The sequence below is a fragment of the Odontesthes bonariensis genome, chromosome 24, assembly GCF_027942865.1.
Source record: "Odontesthes bonariensis isolate fOdoBon6 chromosome 24, fOdoBon6.hap1, whole genome shotgun sequence".
Classification (NCBI taxonomy): Eukaryota; Metazoa; Chordata; class Actinopteri; order Atheriniformes; family Atherinopsidae; genus Odontesthes; species Odontesthes bonariensis.
Window position 1 is genome coordinate 25,275,599 of NC_134529.1, and position 18,320 is coordinate 25,293,918.

An 18,320-nucleotide genomic window follows, 5' to 3' on the forward strand; every position below is an offset into this window, starting at 1 on the left:
TCTAGAGTAACTATATAGCTAGACAATTTCTCCCTGAAACGCTCAGGTCCAAAGATAACGACTTCAGTTTTGTCTGAATTTAGAAGCAGACAGTTCTGAGTCATCCAGGTCTTTATGTCTTTAAGACATGCTTGTAGTCTGACCAACCTATTGGGTTCATCTGGTTTTATAGATAAGTACAGCTGAGTATCATCAGCATAGCAATGGAAATTTATGCCATGCTGTCTAATAATGTTACCTAATGGAAGCATGTATAAAGTGAAAAGAATCGGTCCAAGCACAGAACCCTGGGGAACTCCATGACTTACTCTGGTGTGTGAGGAAGATTATTCATTTACAAGAACAAACTGAAATCTATCAGATAAATATGATTTAAACCAGCCTAATGCAATTCCTTTAATCCCAATAACATGTTCAAGTCTGTGTAATAAGATACTGTGATCAACGGTATCAAATGCAGCACTGAGATCCAACAGGACAAGCACAGACACAAGTCCGCTATCAGAGGCTAAGAGGAGATCATTGGTAACTTTCAGCAGTGCAGTTTCTGTGCTATGATGCACTCTGAATCCTGACTGAAACTCTTCAAACAGATTATTTCTGTGTAAGTGATCACAAAGCTGAGCTGCAACTATTTTTTCAAGAACTTTAGACATAAAAGGGAGATTGGATATAGGTCTATAATGAGCCAACACTTCTGAATCAAGAGTAGGTTTTTTAAGTAAAGGTTTAATTACAGCAACCTTAAAAGTCTGAGGTACATATCCTGTCAACAAAGACAGATTGATCAAATCCAATATGGAAGTGTCAATTAAGGGGAAAACCTCCTTGAACAGTCTGGTTGGGATTGGGTCTAAAACACAAGTTGATGGTTTAGAAGAGACTATTGCTGTTGTTAGTTCAGAGAGATCAACTGGGCAGAAGCCGTCTAAATATAAATCAGGTTCTAAAGATACTTCTAAAGCTGCTGTACTTGATGATACATCAGTGATAATAGTGGGAAGGACTCCATCAATCTTCTCTCTTATAGAAACAATTTTATTAATAAAGAAGCTCATGAAATCATCACTGCTGAGAGTTAAAGGAATAACTGGCTCAGCAGAGCTCGGACTCTTAGTCAGACTGGCTACAGTGCTGAAAAGAAACCTGGGATTATTCTTATTCTCTTCTATCAATGATGAATAATAAGCAGTTCTAGCTTTACGAAGGGCTTTCTTATACGTTATTAAACTATCTTTCCAGACTAACTGAGACTCTTCTAAATTAGAGGAACGCCACTGTCTCTCCAGACTGTTTCTGTTTCTTCGTATGACAGAAAGTTGTTTTCACTCGACTTTTACTCACCTCGTCGTCTCCACAGTTCAAATGGGGAACGAAAAATAAGTGCTCCTCGCTTGTCGCTTCGGGTCCTCACAGTGCAGGTCATGGGTCCTGACAGTGCAGGTCTGCAGCCAGACGCCTCTCGATTTTAACGGTGTAATTATGATAACTACACCGTTATAGTATAGATAGTAAGTCCAATTGGCTTGAATTGGACTTACTATCTAAGTACCTTGAGATGACATTTGTTGTGTTTGGCGCTATATAAATAAAAATGAATTGAATAACTGTCTGATCTGACCCGACCGCAACCCGTGGATTCTAAGAAAATAATGGCCCAACCCCACCCGGCCCGCGGGTCCCGCCGGGCTCGGGCCGGCCCGCGCATCACTACCTCCCGGCGAACCGAGAGAGTGGCGTGGATACGGCGACATCTTTGTTGGAGGCGATGGAAAATGGTAAGTGTTGTTCTTATCCCCTTGGTGCAACGCTTATATCTTAATAAATGCATGTTTTATTTCGTAACAAATACATGTTCAGTCTTTAACTTGTGTAAAAAGTTACACAGGTGTCTCATGTAAGTTGTTCTAAGTGTCAAGTATTTCGCTTCTTTACTGTGCTTTTTCCCCACTTGAAAGGTTGTACCAGGCTGAACATTAAACTGGGTTCCACTCAATGACCAGACTGTTGTTCCGTTTCTTTCATTTTATTTTCCTGTCTTGTGATATTTACAGCCAAACATTAAGTTAGGTGAAAAACCTTAAAAAATATTAAAACATAACCACGGTAGCCATGATGAATTAAGCAGGTAACTAATTCCAATAGGCTACATGAATCCCTGAACAGTAAGGAATTACCAGTCAGTAAATTCCAACGCGTTTCAAATATACATATCCACAACCATCCAACCCATGAAACTACACTTTAGCAGCGGAACACTCCAAGTCCATTCCAACCGCCATATGCGGGAAAAAAGACGCACACTTTAACCCGTTCTCACCAGCCAACATTTTCACGAAACACCGTGTGAGTTTCACAAGCTAAACCATGCTACAAACACAAACATTTCCCCCATGTCTCAACGCCTCGTCAGCGCAGCAAGTGCCATGCGTTCGCAACAAAGGTTTAAACGTGAGCTTACCGGCTGTATGTTCAGTTCTTTGTTCCTTGATACAAACGTCGCACAGCTCTTTTACCTGCCCGAGTAGAGTGGCAGACTTTTTTATTTAGCGCTGCTGTCCCTGCACTCAAACCAGGAAATTAGTCTCCCCTCATTATTCTTGATTGCACGCAGGTGAGCTGCATGCTCATGCTCAGACAGCTGATGAGAAGGGGCGTTCGCCGCAACACCTCCCACTCAAGCTTTCTGTATTTGGACAGGAAGGTTGCAACATAAAAAGGAGAACAGCTTTAATGCTAGGATCACTGCTCTTCTACAGCCAACAGAACTACAAGCCACCTAACATCTCTGCGCAGTATCACACCATTGAGTCTCGTTTTACGGTCACCAGAAACTGAGGAGTGAACCGCTAGTTGCTGAGGGTGGACCAAGACACAGCTGCCTGGGGTGACAAGTACTTCAACATCTCTAACAATGCCCTTTGAGTCGGAAGCTACAGTCACGACTCGGCCAAGTCTAAACTGCCCCCGCAAGGCATTCTGATCACAAAGCCAAACAACATCGCCAATGGAGACATTTCTTTCCGTGGTGTGCCACTTGGACCTGACAAACAGGTTTGGTTCCGCAAGCTGGCACAACTTCTTTGCTGCCCTCCAGACCAGTGCGAGAGACTTTACCAGTCTGGTTAGGCTGCTGAATCGCTGGATTTTCACCAGGTTTGTGACTGCAGCTCCAGCAGGAGGCCTGTCCAGATCGGCGGAACTTGAGATTGGTTGCAGTTTGGCTTCTTTCTTTGCTACAGCTCGGGTCAGAGCAGCGACGAATGCCTTCTTCTGGATGCGCATAAGGTTCTCTCTGGCTTCCACAGCAAAATCTTTTGCGGAGTTCATTGGCCACTCACTCTCTGGGAGACTTAGAAACTTGGGACCCCGCTGCCATTCCGTGCCTTCATCCAACTCCTTCGGGCTTGCCCCTCTTGAGATAATATCTGCGACATTAAGAGGCCCGGGGATCCACCACCAGTCTTGGACATTTGTGCTGCCTTGGATTTCTCCAATTCTATTGGCAAAAAACGTTTGATAGCCATAGCTCTCACGTTGGATGGCACCCAGGACTGTCTGGCTGTCAACCAGGTGATACCACTTCTCCACACATATGCTGCAATGCTTCTGGAAGTGCTTCTTCAGACGAGCAGCATAGACGGCCCCGCAGACCTCAGCCTTGACAGCGCCCTTGTGGTCTAAAGGTGTCAACCTGGCTTTGGCTTCAACCAGTCGTAGGGTCACGTCATGTGGCATTTCCCACCGTAGGTAGAGTACAGCATCGTAAGATCGCTCGCTGCCATCGGAGAAGGTGATACCGCAGGGCTTGGCATAAGGGTCAGGTGGCGTCAAGGCTCTGGCAGAGCTCAGCGTAGTCTTCAAGGAGGCAGATGGCGTCTTCCCGGAGGCCCTCGGACAAAGGTGCATCCCATGTATCCTCTGGTGGACTGTAGTTGGCCTTTGCTTCCTGATATGCTCTTCTCACCGGGATGGCTCCCTTCTGTTTGACCGGTGTCGCAAGGCCAAGGGGATCATACAGCCCAGAGACTTGACTGAGGAGCTCTCGCCGGGTGAATGGATTTGGCACCTGGGCCCTGACTTCCTCCTTTGACAGGTTTCTTCCAAGCCTCATTTTCTTCTTTTTAAAAACGTTCACCGCCACCATCAAGTGAAGCTTGTCACTCTCTGGATCATACCCAAGACCCAGGGCTTTGTTGTTCTCCTTTGCGAGTTGGTTTGGGAGGACCATCACTGAGGGTTCTTTCTCCTGGGAGTCACCTGATTCTGACCTCCCACTTTGGCCTGAGTAGACCCATGGCTTCCAGGACATGCTCAACATTGGCCGTTACTTGCTTGAGCTGGTGCAGGTCATTATGCGAGGTCAAGATGTCATCAACATATGCGTCTTGCTCCAGCACTCGACGCTCTTCTGCAAGATGGTGGAACATGGGCAGACTAGCTGTCTCCCGCATGGCGACTTGTGCGATACAGCCTGCTGGCTTATCGCCAATGTTAACCCTGGTGACGGCGTATTCCTGGATGTCCTCCTCCCCAGAGTCTCTCCACAGAAAGCGATGGAGATGTACTTCTTGGTCCTCAAGCCATACAGAATTGTACATTTTTTGATGTCCCCAAGTGCAGCAAAGACACCTTGCTGGAATCGGATGAGGAAAGCACGAATGTTATTGAGGACGTCTGGACCTTTGAGGAGTAAATCATTCAGGCTCTGGCCCTTGAATTTCTGACTACTGTTCCAGACAAGACGGACTGGTGTAGTCACAGAGTGAGGATTCGGGGCAATCAAGTGGCTGATATACCACATGGGTCCAGTCCAGTTTGCCAAATCTTCTTTGGACAGTTTAACAGCAGCTCTCCGCTCGACCATCTTATGTACTTGCGCTTTGTAGGCCGCCTTCCATTTTGGACATAATGGCTTGGGTGAGTTGAGGTGGCTGCACTGAGACGCGGCTGATGATTTCTCAGTACTCCACAGCTGCTGCGCGCATGGAGCGCCCAAAGTGGGTTCTGGCACCATGGGCTGTGACTTTAACCTCTTCCAGGAGATCTGGATGAGAGCCACCGACTGTTTTCCCAAGGGGACCATCCCACAGGACAAGGTCACCGACAGATCGCACCTTCTGAGGGACGAGTTGGCCTTCCTTGTGGCTGATGAGCAACTTGATTTTGGTGGGACGGACCAGCTCATGAAGAGGGACATCGGGAAATAGTTTTTGCAGAGTTTTGGGTGACGCACGGCGATTGACCTCTGCGATTCTGTCCAGCCCGTAACACACGAGCTGGTGGGATCGGAGGGTTCCCTTCGAAGTTGTGGCCCGGCTCTTCAGGAGGTAGCGCTTGGTCTCCACTAGGGCTGGGCGATATATCGATAGATTTTTAAATAAGATATGGAATTAGACCATATCGCATATATCGATATAGTTCAAATTTGCGCTGTAATACTTGCTTCAGGCAAGCCGTTGATTGGAGCTCTCTGCACTGCTTCCCTCGCTCCGGCTCCGCCCCTCCTCTTTCATGCACAGAGGAGGGAGGGGGAGGAACACTTCGGCACTCTTAAACAAACATGGAGAAGGCAACAAAACCTGCGGAGCGTACGGAGGAGAGCCCCTTTGTTGGTAAAAGAAAAAGCAGTGGCTCAGTCATTTGTAGATGGTTCGGATGCAAATTGTCAGACGAGCAACAAAACCAAGCTATATGTAGGGAGTGTCATAAGCACATTGCAGCCAGTGGTGGAAGCACTACGAATCTTTTTTATCACTTAAAAACGTGGCACAAAGTGCAATATGAAGAGTGTGTGAAACTGCGCGCTGCAGCAGCCACAGGCACAAGCCGTCCCCAACCTGACAAAGCTCCAGCCCCAAAACAAAGCTCACTGCAAGCTTCATTTTCCCGCTCTGTGTCGTATGAGAAGAAAAGCGACAACTGTCCTTTCACATTGCCGAAGACATGGTCCCTGTTGCAGTGGAACAGGTCGGGTTCAAAGAGCTAATTAAAAAGCTGGGCCCGAGATACGAGCTTCCCAGTCGGAACTGTTTTGCACGAGAAGCACTGCCGCAAATGCATAGTGAATTCAGGCAGAACGTTGCGGGCCGGCTCGCTAACGTCACCCATTTTGCGTTGACCAGCGATATGTGGTCAAGCAGAACCTGTGTGAACCTTATATGAGCGTGACAGTTCACTTCATGCAAGACTGGGAGATGAAAACAGCTTGGCAACTGGTTGAGACTGTTCAGATAAGCTATTAAATTAACAAAAATAAACAGGTAATCTCAAGCTGATGTTTAAAAACGTTTTTCTTAAACTGAGCATTTTATTTTGTTATCTCTTTATATATAAATGCTGCCCTCAGAAAAAGATTTACCTATTTTATTTGATAGGCTAATTTTATTTAAGATATTTTTTTTTATTTAAATGTGCACCTTACGGAGCTTTGTTATACAGTGTTTACATTTTATAGTGAGTTTTCAATAAAACTACTCGTATTTGGCTTTGACTTTGACTGAGCATTTCATTTCACAGCTCTCACTTTGCGGAAAAAAATATCGGGATATATATCGTATATCGATATTCAACCTAAATATAGCGAGATATGACTTTTGGTCCATATCGCCCAGCCCTAGTCTCCACTGTCACTTGCATCCTACCGACTCCATGGACTATGAGCGTCACATCCTCACTCCTCAAATTCAGCTCACCAGCAGCCTCATGGGTGATGTAGTTTGTGTCGGATGGCTTCCATCAGTTCTTCTGCCAACATTTTCTTGCAAGTGAGTTTGCTTGCCGGGTAAACCGCTGTTTGGCGGACGTTCTCTCTCTCTTTAACTGCTGCAGAGACTTTGACTCGGCCATTTTAGGCTTTGGGAAGAACGTTGGTGGACTTCTCCGCGGGCTGGGGCTGGGCGTGAGCTCAGCGGCAGGCGGGCTGGGGCTACAGTCTGGCTGGATGGAGCTTCTTCATCCAGCTGGACGCGGTTTTTCACTGTCAAGTGTTTTGCTTCTTTACTGTGCTTTTTCCCCACTTGAAAGGTTGTACCAGGCTTAACATTAAACTGGGTTCCACTCAATGACCAGACTGTTGTTCCGTTTCTTTTATTTTATTTTCCTCTCTTGTGATATTTACAGCCAAACATTAAGTTAGGTGAAAAACCTTAAAAACCAAGCAAAAAACAAACATTTACTATATTGCACATTGTTGTAAAAGGTTGTTCTGACAAATTTAGCATTAAACACATGTATGAAAATAGACTAAGTTAAGGCACTTAGTTAAGACAAACTACTTTTCAAATGAATTATGAAAATGCACCAAAAATATTAAAACATAACAACGGGAGCCATGATGAATTAAGCAGGTCACTAAATCCAATAGGCTACATGAATCCCTGAACAGTAATGAATTACCAGTCAGTAAATTCCAACGCGTTTCAAATATACATATCCACAACCATCCAACCCATGAAACTACACTTTAGCAGCGGAACACTCCAAGTCCATTCCAACCGCCATATGCGGGAAAAAAGACACACACTTTAACCCGTTCTCACCAGCCAACATTTTCACGAAACACCGTGTGAGTTTCACAAGCTAAACCATGCTACAAACACAAACATTTCCCCCATGTCTCAACGCCTCGTCAGCGCAGCAAGTGCCATGCGTTCGCAACAAAGGTTTAAACGTGAGCTTACCGGCTGTATGTTCAGTTCTTTGTTCCTTGATACAAACGTCGCACAGCTCTTTTACCTGCCCGAGTAGAGTGGCAGACTTTTTTATTTAGCGCTGCTGTCCCTGCACTCAAACCAGGAAGTTAGTCTCCCCTCGTTATTCTTGATTGCACGCAGGTGAGCTGCATGCTCATGCTCAGACAGCTGATGAGAAGGGGCGTTCGCCGGCAGGGGGAGAGAGAGCAAGCACACAAGTGCTGACGCTGTCAATTGGCATTCTGCTGTCTCGGATGTGCGTAGGTGTGATTTTAACGGTGTAATTATGATAACTGTCTGTGATCTGACCCGACCGCAACCCGTGGATTCTAAGAAAATAATGGCCCGACCCCACCCGGCCCGCGGGTCCCGCCGGGCTCGGGCCGGCCCGCGCATCACTACCGCCCGGCGAACCGAGAGAGTGGCGTGGATACGGCGACGTCTTTGTTGGAGGCGATGGAAAATGGTAAGTGTTGTTCTTATCCCCTTGGTGCAACGCTTATATCTTAATAAATGCATGTTTTATATGGTAACAAATACCTGTTCAGTCTTTAACTTGTGTAAAAAGTTACACAGGTGTCTCATGTAAGTTGTTCTGAGACACCTGTGTATGCGTTTCGTATGTTCACACTTTTTTTTTTCCCCTCAAGACTCGGTTTGTGCAACCGATGAGTGTTCGGTTGCTGAGGTCAGCGAAGATCCTCCAATCCCGCAGGCTTCAGAACCGACATTGGCATCGCAATCTGCAGCTGAGGCAACAGCTGCTATCTGCATTCCACCGGCACCAACACTGGCGCCTGTATCTGAGACAACTCCTGCTGTTTACTTGTGTACTGTCTTTTTTAATAAAGAGCTTGGTTTAAAGTTCTAAACAATATGAATTGTATACTGCATTACACATTACACTCCATCGTTGTGTTTACTTTTGACTAACCGCGGCGTGACACTTTGTAGTCACCTGAAACCGACGTCACGTTTGTGGTGAACGGGCCGACTCCGCACACTTCCAGGTCACGGTTTGGGTGGAAGAGGAAATGGTACTGGTGCCGTGTCGTGTTGTGTAGTGTCGCACTATATCAAACCGAGTAGAGTAGGGCAAGCTCGGCAGTGGAAAAGGGCTTATAGTTTACCAAACCTCTAAGAAAGCTGTACCTCTCACTGAGATGTGTAAGGGTATGTGGTGGGGTACTAATACCCATTAGTGCAGCCAGCTGCCTTTGGTTTTTAATAATCCATGGCACTGATTTGAAAAATAAATTGAAATAATAATAATATAGGTATCGATAAGCTACACATTGGTCATCAACTCACCATCGCTTGTTCCTCTTTATCGGACGAGGGGCCTCATGTACAAAGACTTGCGTGGATTTCCTACTGAAACATGGCGTACGCTCAAACCCAAATGCCCTCCAACGTCGGATGTACGAATCTGTGCGCACGCATCAATCCAAGCACATTTCGTTTGTACATCCCAATCAACGTGGAATTGAGCACACATGTCGGAGCACCCGCCTCCTACCTGTCCACGCCCCTACTTAAATACTCAAATCATATTTAAATGAGCCCTGCACAGAAAATAAAGAAAAAAGAATGAATAAGACGGGAAAAAAAGAACTTCACGGAAAGCGAGATGTCGTTGCTACTTTCTGAAGTGAAGGCCTGCTAAAATGTGTTCTTTGGCACGCTGTCCTCCGGCATAAGCAGCAAACTAAGAGGAGTGGGTGGGAGAGCCTGAGGCTGTTAATGCTGTGGGGTCTGAGAAGCCTCACAAGCAGAGGGGAAGAAGAAGTGGTCCCACATTAAGGTGGAGGTGAAGCAGTGTGGAGGATGTACCGCCTGTTTTTTTTTTGTTTGTTTTTTTTGTATGTATGTGCTGATGTCATTTTTGTAATTATTGTCCGATCTTGTATCATCTATTAATGTATCTGTTTAAAAAATAAAATAAAATAATCTTTCAATAAACATACCATGAAAAAAAAAAGAATCAATTCTGTGATTGGTTTTAGTTCCACATGACATTACAACAAAAAGGAGGTACATGAACTTTACTCCTATACAAATTGATTATATTGTTTACAGTGCTACAGCCTCAATGTGCTCAACTCTCAACAACAATCCCACTCTGAAAGTGGTTAAAGGAGACTGGCTCCTTGCCTTCTATCAATACTGCATACTTTAGAACCAACTTCAAGGAAGCTGGAATGGAAATGGCAGTTCACTCATTTAAAATATCTACTGCATGATAAACTTCCAACTGACTGAAAAAAAAAAACTTTATTTATACCAAAAGTAAATTATATTTCCCAAAGGAAAAATATTAATGGCATATGTCATCAATATATATATAAGTTGATATGAAATATGTAGATTTACATATCACAAAGAAAAACAAGACGCCTGTAACATGATTTATCACGGACCTTGACCAAGACAATTTTGATTTATTGGTCTACATCAACACCCTAGACTGTCATCTTCCCAAAAAATGACTGCATGTGTCATTTCTCCATGCATCTTCAAATATGATGTTTCTTTCTTTTTTTTTTAACCCTAACCAGCTATGTTTTATTTCTGATTCTTACCGTGTGATGTTGCCAAAACCCAGCTAGGTAGTGACGAAGTCTCATCATGATATGTTGTTTTGATGTGTAATTAAGGCAACCACCAAAAAGGGTTCCTATGTAAATGATAGTAGCATTATAAAAAGAATGCATCTTCTCCCTGATTAAGACTGTTTTCTAATCCTTACCAAGTAGTTTTGATTTTACACCCTACCCAAGTAATGTTTTGCCCAGAGGTCAGACCCAGAGGCCGGGACCCCACTAACCTCATCCACCCATCTCTCTCTACTCATATTGAGCAAGTGGTGGCAGGGGGGCTGTGGAACTGCCAGTCTGCTGTGCAGAAGGCTGAGTTTATCTCAGGTTATGCATCCATGCTCTTCCTTAACTTTCTTGCTCTTACAGAGACCTGGATCACCCCAGAAAACACTGCCACACCCGCAGCTCTGTCTGATGTGTACTCTTTCTCTCACACTCCCAGAGCTGCGAGGCGGGGCGGTGGTACTGGCCTGCTCATTTCCAAGGACTGGAAATACTCTCTTTGTTCCCTCTTGCAATTCTTTCCCTCCTCCTTTGAATTTCATGCTGTCACTGTCTCTCACCCAGTCAAGCTCACCATCGCTGTAGTTTATCGCCCACCAGGCCCTATTGGGGACTTCCTGGAAGAACTGGACACTCTTGTCTCTCACTTCCCTGATGATGGCTCCGGCCTCACCCTTCTCGGTGATTTCAACATCCAGACAGAAAAGCTTCACCCTCTTGTTTCTCTTCTCTCCTCCTTCGACCTAGCTCTCTCCCCATCTCCTCCTACCCACAAGGCTGGCAACACACTGGACCTTATCTTCACCAGACACTGTTCTAGCGCCAACCTCTCTGTCACTCCTCTTCATCTCTCTGACCACTACTTCATGTCCTACACCCTCTCCCTCTCTTCTCCTACCTCCCGTCCTTCCCCCACGCACTTGGTATCTTCTCGTCCCAATCTCCGCTCCCTCTCCCCCACTGACTTCTCCTCTTCTGTTCTTTCTGCTCTGCCTGCCCCTGAATCTTTTTCTCTTCTTTCCCCTGACACTTCTACTGATCTTCTTCTCTCCACCCTGTCCTCCTCTCTGGACAAACTCTGTCCCCTCACCTCCAGGCCTGCACGCTCAGCTCCACCTGCCCCTTGGCTGTCGGACTCAGTGCGTACTGAGAGGCGGAGCGTGAGGGCTTCTGCTTTCAGGACTGCCAGAGTCACTCCTCTTCTAAAGAAACCAGCTCTTGACCCTTCAGAGATCAAGAACTACAGACCGGTATCCCTTCTACCCTTTCTGTCCAAAACTCTTGAACGTGCTGTCTTCAAACAACTGTCCTCTTACCTCCACCAGAACAACCTCTTGGATCCCTACCAGTCCGGGTTCAAGGTGGGCCACTCAACTGAGACGGCCCTCCTAGCAGTAACTGAGTCACTCCAAACTGCTCGAGCTAACTCTCTCTCCTCTGTCCTGATTCTCCTGGACCTGTCTGCAGCATTTGACACAGTGAACCACGACATCCTTCTCTCTACCCTGGAGGGAATGGGGGTTTCTGGCTCTGCACTCTCCATGTTCTCATCCTACCTGACAGATCGCTTCTACCAGGTCACACTGAGAGGGTCTGTGTCGAAGCCACGTAGGCTCACCACTGGGGTTCCCCAAGGTTCGGTCCTGGGTCCTCTTCTTTTCTCCCTCTACACATCATCTCTTGGTTCTGTCATCCACTCCCATAACTTTTCCTACCACTGCTATGCAGATGACACCCAGCTGATTCTGTCTTTTCCCCCTTCTGACACCCAAGTGGAAGCACGCATTGCTGCGTGCCTGGCAGACATCTCGGGGTGGATGTCGATGCACCACCTTAAGCTCAACCTGGACAAGACTGAGCTGGTGTTTCTCCCGGGGAAGGGCTGCCCATTCAGAGACCTGGCCATCACCATGGATGCCTCTGTGGTGACATCAACCCAAACCGCGAGGAATCTGGGTGTGACCCTGGACGATGAACTGTCGTTCTCGCCAAACATCGCATCAGTGACCCGTTCCTGCCGATTCCTCCTCTACAACATCCGGAGGATTCGCCCCTTCCTCACCGACAAGGCAGCACAGGTGCTCATCCAGGCTCTTGTCATCTCCCGCCTGGACTACTGCAACTCCCTCCTTGCTGGCGCCCCGGCTTCTGCCATCAGACCTCTGGAGCTGGTTCAGAAAGCTGCTGCTCGTCTGGTGTTCAACCTCCCCAAGTTCTCCCACACCACTCCCCTTCTCCGCTCTCTACACTGGCTCCCTGTAGCTGCTCGCATCCAGTTTAAGACTCTGGTGCTGGCCTACAGGGCAGTGGAAGGAACAGCTCCTTCATACCTCCAGGCTATGGTCAAGCCCTACACCCCCGCCCGACCACTTCGCTCTGGGGCCACCAGGCGCCTGGCTGCCCTGTCACTCAGGGGTCCCTGCACACGATCGACACGGTCACGGCTTTTCTCTGTTCTGGCACCCCGATGGTGGAACGATCTCCCGACTGATATCAGGACAGCTGAGTCGCTGCCCATCTTTCGCCGTAGGCTGAAAACCCACCTCTTCAAGAAAAACTTCCCTGATCCGCCCTCTTAGAACAGCACCTGCACCGTCCTAGTTCCTTACGCACTTATTGTTTCCTCCACCACTGGCACCCTCTATATTTTCATTACCCCCTACCCGAACCAGGGTTTGCATCCCATTCCTGCTTTTTCTACCTCTTTTATTTCTTCCCCTACCCGAACCAGGGTTTGCATCCCATTCCTGCTTTTTCTACCTCTTTTATTTCTTCCCCTACCCGAACCAGGGTTTGCATCCCCACCCCGCTGTGACTGGTGTGCAGTTGGTGAGAGGCTGGTTGGTTATCGCACTTACTCTAGCACTAGTTTTGCTCTTAGCTGTTTGGTAGTGGAAGGAAATGCACTTATGATTTCTTGTGACCTGAAGTTCTTTTGCCTACCGATGTTGAACGCACTTATTGTAAGTCGCTTTGGTTAAAAGCGTCTGCAAAATGACCGTAATGTAATGTAATGTAATGTAAATCAAACAGGAAGTGACTAAATGTTTTGATAAAATGCTTTCATGTTATTAAGTGAATCTCAGATGGAAACAGTCATATGTTGGTTTTGAACATGCATCCCCACATTTCCTCCTTGTAAGGACTGTGTAGATAAAACCCCTCCTCTTCACCAAAATGAGCTTGTAACTAAAGCAACACCACTCTGCTGCCACTATAACGTCTTCACCCCCTTTAATTCACTTTAAATAAAATATGGTTAAATTAATCATAGGATTGTGTTTTTGAGCAACATGTTATCTATTCATGTCATAATTTCTGTTAGATGCATGTTTGGAATAGATCTAAATCTAAATAAACCTACTGTCTTGAGATCTAGGATTATATGGAAAACATGTGCATTGAATGCTTAGGCCTACAACATGTGTGGCACCAAGCTCTAACGGGAAGGGGGAAAAAAAAGATTCCTGTGGAATTCCTGTGTTCTTTTTTCAATATCTATAAGTTTTTATTTGTGGATAATAATTACAGGCAAGGATCAAATTGTATATCTGGAAGTGTTGCAACAAACTCAGAGATGAATATAAAACTATATTTGAACATAAGATAATTTAACATTACTGCGGGAATTCATAAACATAGACTGTCTCACAATATAGGCTCTTTTAAATAAAAATCTCAAGTCATACATATATTGGGCTGCACGGGGGGTGTGGTGGTTAGCACTGTCACCTCACAACAAGAGGGTTCCAGGTTAAACTCCCAGCTGGGGCCTTTCTGTGTGGACATGTTCTCCTCATGTATGCTTGGGTTCTCTCCAGGTACTCTGGCTTTAGGGTTGCCACCTTTCAGAAATGAAAATAAGGGCCACACCATGGCTCGTCTGGGCTATGACCACCACCGCCGACTCCTTTGGCCACTGCTCGCAGCAGTAATCTGTTATTTTGTGCCAGTGTCTATAGTACAGTGGTGATTTAAAAAAAGCAAGTTGATTAATACTTAAAGCTTGAAATGGGATATATATATATATTTATTTACTCATTTATAAATATATATATATATATCTGAACAAATTTTTTTATTTACTGTTCCATACCTCATCAGTCTCAGCAGATAATTGGGGAATGAAGAACTGTGACACTGAGGCTTGGGTCTGCATTCTTATGTCTCTGCAGTGTTGCTCTCCTGATGGATGTTGCCTGATATCAGACAGCCCACCGTGAGCCACAGAAAACACTCGCCGACACGTTTTACAATTGGCTTTATACTCATCGCCACTGACTCTGTCCAGCCATAGATGTGCCTCTTCCCATTCACGCCTGTACTTTTGTAAGCGTTTTCGCTTTTGAGGCTGTTGTCGAGCGTCGGGTGTAGTGGACATTATTAAAAATGCGCGGGTTTTGTGCCGCGCTGGTGTGTGTGTGTGTGTGTGTCAACTGTGCGTGACAGCACCGCGCGCAGGGAGCCAGACTCACAGAGGAGCGCAGCCGGGGAGGCGGGGCTTTGTGTGGATGCGTGTGGGACAGACAAGTGTATTGGACATTTGTGAAAATACGGAACAAATCATTAAATCATCACAAATCACAAATCATCAAACATTTTGTTGCCAAATAAGGGACGAATCCGTATTTCAAGGGACGGGTGGCAACCCTATCTGGCTTCCTCCTACTGTCCAAGAAACATGCATGTTAGGTGTCTCTAAAATTGTTCCTAGGAGTGAGTGTGAGCGTGTGTGTGGTTTAGAGCTTAGATCGGGCCTGAAAAAATCAAACACCACCCTTTCCGAGCCCGTGCACATTGGCCCTCATTTATCAAACTTGCGTAAGACGAAAAACGTGCGTAGGTCGTGTGTACGTTCTTTTCTGCGCAAAGGTTGGCATTTATCAAATCCATCGTGAGCGCAGGAAAGATGAAATCGCCACGACAGGTCTGAGGCCGGTGTACGCACTTTTCCATTTTGACTTGCGGTGACTGCAACACAGCAGCGTCACTAGTGCGTGACTCAGGAGTCGCAACAAATCCCTTGGTTAAAATTACAGACTTATCACTTTAAAGAAGGCCCATGTTTTATTTGACTTCAATATAAATATAAACATAAACGCAAATTAAATAAATTAAACAAGTACAACTCCGTAATTGGAAGAGTGATGGCTCATTATTCAACCGCGCACCCTCACACTGAACAGGAGAGGCGCTTTAACACTGCGCATACGCGCACGCGTGCCACTGTGGAGAGGTGTATAGGGCTCCTAAAGCTGGATCTGTCTCTCGGCTGCGGGGGGAACCCTATACGCAGGGGCGGAGCTACAGGGGTGGCTACGGGGGCATTTGACCCCCTTGAAATCTGATTGGCTACCCCAAGTGCCCCCCCCCCGATGATTGACAGTCTTTACGGTAGCAGTTTAGCTGCTGTGATAAAACCTGACGGCGCGCTTCCATTTTAACCGGCGCAGCTTTTGCAGTCTTTACGGTAGCAGTTTAGCTGCTGTGATAAAACCTGACGGAGCGCTTCCATTTTAACCGGCGCAGCTTTTGCAGTCTTTACGGTAGCAGTTCAGCTGCTGTGGAAACGCACAGACCAATCCCACGTGATACTACTCAGCCAATCAAGTCTGTGCATTACAGGCGGTAAACATTGCGAATCTACGAGTCAAGTCACACATGAAAAGACGATAGATAGCATACATTTAGAGAAAACAAAGGGAGATATACAGACGACTGACTTGAAGAAAGTTGAGAAACAGGAGTGAGACGGAGAAAGGGAGAGGAACGGACGACGGAGCCAGAGAAAGGTAGAGAATTAAGTAACAAATGGCGCTCTCCAAAAAAAGAAAAGTGGACAGCGAAAATAGAGCATTTAATCCGGAATGGACAGACTCGTTTCTGTTCATACTTCTCACTGGGAGCATTAAAACAGTGTGTCTCATATGTTCAGAGACTGTGACACTTATAAAAAGGGCCAATGTGAAACGCCATTATGAGACGAAACATAAAGGTTTTGAACAAACATACCCACTCAAATCTGAAGTGAGATCACAGAAAATAAGTGGTCTCACAGCCCAATATGACCAGTCCAGAAAGCGTTCTGTACAAGAGGAGAAGACATCTACCTGGCCATAAAGGAGATGTTAACAAAGAGAGGAATAGAGCCAAAACAAGTGGTTTCAATAACTACAGATGGAGCCCCTGCTATGATCGAGAACATTAAACTTATCTGCAGTCATACATACATGTTCAGTTCTATGTTACGTGACAATAAATATTGTCAAAAAGTTTTTGAATTGTACTAAATTCATTTGATTTAACCGTCAGGTTTTGATTTCATGCAGATGTTGATACAACTACTTGGCTACTTAAATATATATCACACTAAACTTAAATATATATCACACTAAATAGTTAGACATTATGATCTTCCGGACCTTTGCTTCGAGAAATTTTCTCTAACTGGACCTCTTTAAATTTTAGTTGAATACCCCTGCCCTAGAAGGTAGAAGACCTATGCTTTGTTGAAGCTAAGATGGGTATTGTTTGTCTCTGGTTATGGCCATGCTCTGCACTGTGTCCTACTTACCTGTGTAGTATGTTTTGCTTAGTTAAAACCTTGTCAGTCTTTGTATGTCATGTCAAATTGTTGGCAGTTTACTTTTTTGTTTTTGTTTTGGGTTTTTTGTTTGTTTTTTGCTGACAATTGAGGGACTGCTGACTGTGTGAACAACTGACTACCTGTGTGTGAGAGTAACTGTGTAACAGACCCAGTGTCTGAGTAACTGTGTGACTCAGTTATTATGTGCATTTTAGTTTCTGTCAATGGTATCAGGGTGTTGGTAAATGCACCATATTCATTTTGTACATAAATTAACTAAAAATTGCACTCAAAATGGCATCTTCTGTCTGCTTAATATGTGGCTACTTAAACATTATTGCAAATTGAAATTACTGTTTATAGGTTTATATAAGAAAGATCAATACACATTAATTAACTTGTAAAGGCACCAGAAATAATCACTTCACATCTTTCATCTGTAGTCCCTGGAAATTGTGTGTGTGTGTATATATGTATATATATATATATATATATAGGCTATATATATATAGTATAAGACAAAAATGATCACAAGTCATGACATATCAAAGAAGAACACAAGACAAGAGAACAACATGCGTAAGTCCATATAGGAATAAATAATAATAAAACAATAATAATAATAATAACAGATATACATTACTCAATTACTAACAGATGGTTTGATGTTCTTCTGGTGCCACATTACTGTTAGCGCATAAACTTATTTGTGTGTGTTGTAAACCATTGACCCCCTGAAAAACACTTGGCCACCCCATTGCTACCCCAAGAAAAAAAGTGTAGTTCCGCCACTGCCTATACGCCCGAAAAGGTATGCAATATTATTATTGCATGCGGGGATCTCCATAACATTGCCCCAAAAAATGGAGTGCCATTTCCAGATGTACATCCAGAGGACCCCGCACCCAGAGATCCCTACCACCAGCCTGCACAGCCAAGAGCGCTCAGGAGGAGAGAGGAACTTATTCAGCGATTCTGACTTTTGGTAAGCACTCTGTTATTCAAGGAAAAAAGAAAGGAGAACAACGATTTCTTTCAGCATTTATTCTGTGACTTCCACTTCACGATCTCTGTTTGTCTTTCTAGGACCTCTGTGGTTAACACGGCTGGCCGGTGTGACGCTGCAGACCGGGGGGCAGAGGCTTCGGCTTCGGATGCTGACGGGGCCGCGTATTCGTCGCGCGGGTCAGGTTGCCCGGATGCCACTTCGGATTCATCTGTGAATGAAAAATATTAGTTTGATTAGGAACCTCATTTGTGTTGAATATTAAAGCAACTGTTTTATGTAAACGTCTTGGGTGTGCAGTCATTCTCACCATTCTCGAGCTCAGACATGGGCACATCAGAGTCAAGTTTCCCTGGCACGCCCGATGAGGACGTAGCTCCGATCAGGCCAGCCACCCTCTCCTCGGCACTCAAATCCAAACCTGGATCGGA